This window comes from Leptodactylus fuscus, chromosome 2, assembly GCF_031893055.1.
Source record: "Leptodactylus fuscus isolate aLepFus1 chromosome 2, aLepFus1.hap2, whole genome shotgun sequence".
Taxonomy (NCBI): Eukaryota; Metazoa; Chordata; class Amphibia; order Anura; family Leptodactylidae; genus Leptodactylus; species Leptodactylus fuscus.
The window spans coordinates 254,180,157-254,188,215 of record NC_134266.1 but is presented as its reverse complement, the minus strand read 5'-3'; positions in this window follow the sequence as shown (position 1 = coordinate 254,188,215).

Below are 8,059 nucleotides of genomic sequence, written 5' to 3'. Positions count from 1 at the left end.
TCCGGCTTCCGGAAAAAGAAGCGAGATATTCATTCTTCAGGCCGATTCATTGGGCCTAATCCGGAGCGGAGTGTGCGACTGGATGCTGCTGCAGTCACGGCCCCCGCCTCAGGTTCCAGTACAAAAAACTCTGTGTGAACTTACCCTAAGGGACTGTTCACACTACCGTCTGTGTCCAACAGGTAGTGTCCGCTCCAAATCTGGCACGGACATTAGGAGCGGACACTAGCTGTGTCCGTGACACCTGTCATTTATTTAAATGGGCATCGGGTGCGTTCTTTTGCACTCCGTGCCCTTCCTTCACTGTCCGCATGTAAAGATGTCTGACTTTTCAAGCGGACAGAAAAACCCGACATGTAGGAGCGGACACTACCTGTCGGACACAGACGGTAGTGTGAACGCTCCCTGAGGCTGAGTTCACATGGAGTTTTTTGGTCAGTAATCAGTCTCCAAAAAAAATGTCTCCCAATAGAGTTCTATTGGGAGGCATTTTTTAGGTGAATTCCCAAAAAACTGTGTGAAATCCGCTTAAAGAGGACCTTTCATAAGCTGGGGCACATGCGGTTTTATATACTGCTGTAAAGCCGATAGTGCGCTGAATTCAGTGCACTGTTGTCTTTCCCGATCTGTGCCCCGGGTGTAGAGCTATCAGTGTCGGTACTGTAGCTCAGTCAGTAGACAGTCAGTCAGGAACGCCCTTCCTCACAGCAGCGCCTATGGGCACCCCTCACACTGCCTATGGGCATTCCTCCCCGCTCACACTGTACAGCGCTATAGACGCTGATGGTGAAGAGCTACGGTACCGGCACTGATTACTCTTCACCTGGGGCACAGATCAGGAAAGCTGACAGTGAGCTGAATTCAGCGCACTGTCAGCTTTCCAGCGGTATATAAAACCGTATGTGCCCAAATCCATGAAAGGTCCTCTTTAAGTTTATTTCTTTCTGAACATGGACCTGTGGGATTTTGGCTTGTTCTGACATGTTGCTTTACCTCCGCTCTCGTTTTCACCCCTGGTTTAGGCGAAGTTCACACTTGTTCTGTCTGTGGTTCATATCCACCTTGGGGCCCAAACGATGGAGAGCTTGGTTGGCCACGGACCCTATGAACTATAAACCCATCAAATGAATGGGTTTGAAAACTGACTGCCGATTTCCATCTCCTGTCCAGTTTCTCGGGCTGAAGCCTGCAAAGTGGAGATTGGGCGCAGGTGTGAACCCGCCCTTATCTGTGCTATGGTGGCTCACAGACTCTAAATAAAGCTAGCCGTTATAATACAGGTAGCTACCTATAAAGAGGAGGTAGAGCGACCCAGGGAATGGGGGTTGGTTTCCATCATATGACACCAGGTCCAGCTTTAAAAAGTCGCTGTATGAAGTAATTTAAAGTGGTTTACCAGCCTCAAAACATTTTTTTTTTTCATGGTGATAACCTATCCACAGAGTAGATAGCCATTATGCCTTTAGGGAAACCACTGGCATTTCCGTAGGTATAACTAACATGCTGTGATTTCCAAAACCGTAATGGTTTTGAAAATCAAAGTGTGTCCAGTACGTGTATTCTCTTGCAGTGTGTGGATGTGCGGCTTCGGTCTAAAGGGGTTTTCTGAAATTACGACATTGATTGCTGTAGCCTCTTCACTACTTACCAAGCACAGCGCCATGCATTGCATAGAAACTTTGCAGCTCAGCCCTCTTCATTTTAGTGAGACTGAGCTGTGATAAAACCATGTGACCAATGGATGTGATGTCACTGCCTGAGAAGAGGAAGTGAAACTCAGTATCAGAGTCCCAGACCACCCCCTTTCAATGGCTCCACTAGGGATGGACAATTCAGACCTAAATCTCAGTTAATTGAACATTTTACCTCGATTACAATTAATGAATTATTATTTTAGGACACTCCCTTTTTCTATGCCACACCCCCTATTTAATGACACTGAATTATGGTTTTCAACGGAAATCGGCAGACTTTTGCAGACCTTTTCTCTCAGGATGGAGTCCCTGAATGGTCACCCAAAGATGTTGTGACCGCAGCCTTATTGACATATCAGAAATCCTGATTGGATAGTTTACAGTTAGTGGCATATCCCTTAGGCAATGACAGTGGGGGACAAGGTGGCATGGATAATAAATAATTGCTGTCAGCAAGTTTATGCTAAATACAGTAACTAAGCTGACTTTCAGTTCGTTACTTTGTGATTTATTGCCCGTCCTAGGGTCCACACCCCTTCCCCTCCCCCCTTCACGTCTGTCTCGAGATATCCTTTTATGCTAGGTTCACTCCAGCGTTGCCTCTCCATTGTTCTGGTCCATCGGAAGACCAGAACAACAGAGAGGCAGACCGATAAAATAGTGGTAATACATGGACTCCAACAACCCCTATTAACTTTAATGGCGTCCGTCATTCCAAAACTGAAACCTCTGTGCAGGACTTTTTCCTTCGCCGATTTTCAGGCAGACAGCACAAAATGTGAATGTAGAGACAGATCACTATGATGCAAGCAGTCCTGATCTCTGGACCACAGTCAGTCTGAATTCTCCATGCTGCATTTGCTGCGTGCATTGAGCCTAAGATTTGCCTGAAAACCCTCCTCTTCAAAAAGTCCTACAAATTACAGTAACCCTGCTGGCCCGAAACTAAAATCTGAACAGTTTGTATACTCACCTAAAATCTTCTTCCCTTATATATTGTAAGCCCTCACAGATAGTATCCTCTTTCCCTCCGCACCAGTCTCTTACTATCTTAGTTGATGCTTATTGTACATGTCTTCAGTAGTGTAGCTATAGGGACTGATGGCAAACCTATGGCACACATGCAATCGCTGCTTTCAGCTGTATTTGCAAATGAATAGGAGCCACGGCAGCACAGGCTGCAAAATCGGACAGAAATAGAACATGTCCTATATTTTGCGGTCCGGACTGTCGACCCGCACACGGGACCATGAAATTCACAGTCGTGTGTGTATAGGCCCTTGATGGCAAATCTATGGCATGGGTGCTAGAGGTGCCACTCAGAGACCTCTCTGTGGGCACCCATCTGTGGAACAGATTATACTGTAAAAGGCCACTGTGGAGAAAACTGTACTTTGTGGGGGCCACTGTGGAGCATATTGTAATGTGTAAGTGCCTCTGTGAAGCAGATTGTACTGTGTGGGGACCCGTCACTATTTATATCACACAGTATCTGTTTTATAGCAGACATAATAACATTGCACGGTCACTATAAAACAGGTATGTGCGATGTAAATAGTGAACATTAATTGTTCAAAATTATACCAAATGCAATACAAAGTTGTTTGTATTATTGAAAGCTCTGTAAAGCCCCATTCACACAACCATTTTTTTTAGGTCCCTAATTGTCTGCAATTGAGGATCCACACAGTATTAAGGTTAAATTGCTGTGTTGGCACTTTGTGATAAATTAGTGGGTTTTGGGTTGCAGTTTGGGCACTCGGTCTCTAAAAGGTTTGCCATCACTAGTATAGGCTCATAGAAAAGAATGGGTGAGTGTGCTATCTGAGAAATACATGGACAGCACACTGAACACGGCTATGGTAGTCTGTAAGGGGCCTTACATACAGTATAGCTGACATGATTGTATAATATGCTGAATAAAAGCCCCTTTCGGACTTGCTGACTTTCTTCTTCTATGTTATTTTCTATCACTGGAACAAATTGATAGATTTTTCAGTGTCAATTGTGTATTGAAAAAGTGACTGTGCCCATTAACTTAATACATCTAAACCTGTGGGATTTATAAAGCACAGGCAGCTGGGACGTACAGACCGCATGTCAGGTGTATGTACTTCCCAGACCAAACATTGTGCAGGGACCGGATCAGACTCATCTACGATATTAGGAGACCGTGCCTCCCCACGAGACCTCTGTCATGTATTGAAAACATGATACAGAATAGGATAGTAGTCCTGTGGTGGAGGCAGAGAATGGAGCCAATTTATGGTCTAATATAGGAAGCCTTTCTCCTAGTAGTTTTTTTTTTATTTTTTTTATGTAGATTGTGAGCCCCACATAGAGCTCACAATGTACATTTTTTCCCTATCATTATGTCTTTTTTTTTGGAATATGGGATGGAAATCCATGCAAACACGGGGAGAACATACAAACTCCTTGCAGATGGTTTTATGCCCTTGGCGGGATTTGAACACCAGGACTCCAGCACTGCAAGGCTGCAGTGCTAACCACTGAGCCACCGTGTGGCCCCTCTCCTAGTAGTTTAACTTATAGATGACATGAAAAAAGCTGGAGCTCACTGTAAATATTCTATTTTTCTTCAGGGTGCACGATCCAAAACTTGGACTCAAAGGGATATGTTGAATGCTGGATATACAAAAGGAAGGAACATCATCTCTCTGATGTAAGTATAAAATATAACTTTCAATCCATAGAAATAATAAAATTTACAAAAAGTGAAAAGAGGTGAAAAAAATCTAAAGAAAAAAGCTATAAGACTCCAACGCGTTTCAGAACTACCTGTTCCTTATTCATAGCATAACTGCACATTGAACTGTCTCTAGTATAGTCCGTATTTTTCGGACTATAAGACGCACTTTTTTTCCCCAAAATTTGGGGGGAAAAGAAGGGTGCGTCTTATAGTCCGAATGTGGCCGCCCGGCATCCGCTGTAATAGAGAGGCGGATGCTGGCGAGGGATAGACGTCGGCACAGGTGCCGGGGCCTGAGACATCGCTACGCTCCTCTGCCCTGCATTAAGCCAGCAGGGGCGATGCTATTCCACTCCTCCGTCCCCCCGCCGCTGGCTTCATGCAGGGCAGAGGAGCGCAGCGATGTCTCAGGCCCCGGCACCTGTGCCGGCGTCTATCCCGCGCCGGCATCCGCCTCTCTAGTATAGCGGATGCTGGGTCTGTATTGGCGGCCCCTTCTCCCCCGGGGACCGGCCCCATACCTGTAAAGTTGCAGGCCGGCTCCTGCATGACGATATCGCAGGAGTCAACCTGTTCGGGTGACAGCCGGGAGCCTAATGAAGGCTCCCAGGCCTGTCACTGCTATATTAGTATTGTGGCTAGTCTATGACTAACCGTAATAGTAATATATAGAATGTCCCATAGACGGCAATACAGTTGTATTGCCGTCTATGGGACTTGCAATCAAGTGACTGCAGGTTCAAGCCCCTGGGGGGGGAATAAAAATAGTAAAAAAAAAAATAAAAAAAAAAAGCTTTAAAAATATATAATAAAAATATGAAATAAAAGTTCTAAATCACTCCTTTCCCTAGAATATATATAACAGTAGAAAATCATATGTCAAACAGATACACATTAGGTATCCCTGTGTCCGAAAATGCCCGGTCTACTAATAGTTTTCCTGTACGGTGAACGTCAAAATCACAAGTGCTAAACCGCCGGGTTTTTTTTCAATACAAGGTGATCTAAGCAATAGATATTCCCCAAAATGGTATAACTAAAAAGTACATCTGGCCCCGCAAAAAAAAAAAAAAACACTATGCGTCCCCGTACAGCTGCAGGGTCACCTGTCAATGTGGCCTTGCAGCTGTTGCAAAATTACAACTCCCATATATTAAATACTAGCTGGTACCCGCGACTTCGTCTGCGGTGATTGTAGCAGTGGGTATATACAGGCGTGGGTAAGGTTTTCGTACTGTGTATAAGGTATGGGATATGAAATGTAACTTTGTATCTTGTTTTTGCTTTAATTCTGAGAATACGTGAGACTTTTGTGTTGCAGTTACTTTGTATTTGAGCTGCTATATATACGGTGTTGTGAGAAACTTTACATAGTGACTTTGGGACAGAAGTATTTGAAGTTAACCCTTTCCCGCCGATGGCATTTTTTGATTTTCGTTTTTGACTCCCCTCCTTCTAAACCCCATAACGTTTTTATTTCTCCGCTCCCAGAGTCATATAAGGTCTTAATTTTACCTGGGACAAATTTTTCTTCATGATGCCGCCATTAATTATTCTATATAATGTACTGGGAAGCAGGGAAAAAATTCAGAATGCGGTGGATTTCAAGAAAAAATGCATTTCTGCGACTTTCTTACGGGCTTTGGTTTTACGGCGTTCACTGTGCAACCAAAATGACATGTCCCCTGTATTCTGTGTTTCGTTACGATTCCGGGGATACCAAATTTATATGGTTTTAGTTACATTTTGACCCCTTCAAAAAAATCCAAAACTGTGTTAAAAAATTTTTTTTTTGAAAAATCGCCATATTCCGACAGCCGTAACCTTTTTATACGTGCGTGTACGGGAATGTATAGGGTGTCTTTTTTTGCGGGTCGGGTGTATTTTGTAGTTCTACCATTTTCGGGAAATGTTATTGCTTTGATCACTTTTTATTCAAATTTTTATCAGAATCAAAACAGTGAAAAAATGGCGGTTTGGCACTTTTGACCATTTTTCCCGCTACGGCGTTTACCGAACAGGAAAAATATTTGTATAGCTTTGTAGAGCAGGCGATTTCGGACGTGGGGATACCTAACATGTATGTGTTTCACAGTTTTTTTCAGACAAGGTGCAATAGCAGAAAATTTTTGTGTGAAAACACACTTACTGCAGATTTTCAAATCCAAAAGGGTCATATTCGTTAAATTAAATGAGGCCCTTTATCGTATGATTTCCCCCTCCCCCAAATAGTGCCATTTTGTTATGTTTTTTTTCAATTCCCATGCCTTTTTTATGAGAAATGGACAGCGTGGGGTAGGGATGCCTCTGCGCCTCTAATGTACGATACAACAGAAAATCTGCTTCAGGGTGCATTCACACTGAGTAAACGCTAGCTTATTTTGTAGAGTAAAATTACACTTGTAAATTTTGCTATCCCATTGACTTCAATGACATTTTACAGGCGTATTTTTTACAGGCGTATTTTTTACAGGCGTATTTTTACACTTGTAAAAAAATATCATTGAAGTCAATGGGATAGCAAAATTTACAAGTGTAATTTTACTCTACAAAATAAGCTAGCGTTTACTCAGTGTGAATGCACCCTCAGTTTGACCTGAAATCTACACCAGTTCCTGACTAGATTTAATTTCTGTCAGTCTTAAAATATCTTCACAAATTTCTGGGCCCCTTCACACGGAGTATACGCTCGCTGATTCTGAACGTGTAAGGGCCCCTTCACACGGAGTATACGCTTGCTGATTCTGAATGTGTAAGGGCTAGAGATGAGCGAGTACTGTTCGGATCAGCCGATCCAAACAGCACGCTCCATAGAAATGAATGGATGCACCTGGTACTTCCGCTTTGACGGCGACCGGCCGCTTAACCCCCTGTATGCCGGCTACGTCCATTCATTTCTATGCGAGCGTGCTGTTCGGATAGGCTGATCCGAACAGTACTCGCTCATCTCTAGTAAGGGCCCCTTTACACGGAGTATACGCTCGCTGATTCGGAACGTGTAAGGGCCCCTTCACACAGAGTATAAACTCGCTGATTCGGAATGTGTAACACGTTCTGAATCAGTGGCGTTAAAACAGATCTCATTGCTTTCTATGGGAGTCGGCATATGGGCGCTCCCCATAGAAATGAATGGGCTGCTTTTTTCCCTATTGCTTTCAATGTGATACGCGCATATGTCGGCACCCATTGAAAGCAATGGGATCTGTTTTAACGCCGCTGATTTGGAACGTGTTACACGTTCAGTATCAGTGAGCGTATACTCCGTGTGAAGACAGAATAAAAACATACCCTGTGAAATCCACAACATATACACATAACAATCTACAGGATTTTGCAGGGGGTACACTTCAAATGTGGGACAAAATCAGCAGCAGAAAAAGTGCACTACAGCATTTGTGATCACGGTGGGATATTATTACATGATTTCATGTCTACTGCAATTCTTTGGGTACAAGAAATTGCATCTGTAAAAGTGTTTAGGGCAAACAGGTAAAGCACAAGGGATCTATTCTGTATCCCTGCACCAGATATAACGTCATTTATTTCCATAATGATCTGCACTGTAAATGGTGACTGTGCCCTTAAGAAGAGTCAGGAAGTTGTTTTGTGTCTTGTATTTCCAGTAGTGTCTCCTCCCAACCAGGAACTTTGCATT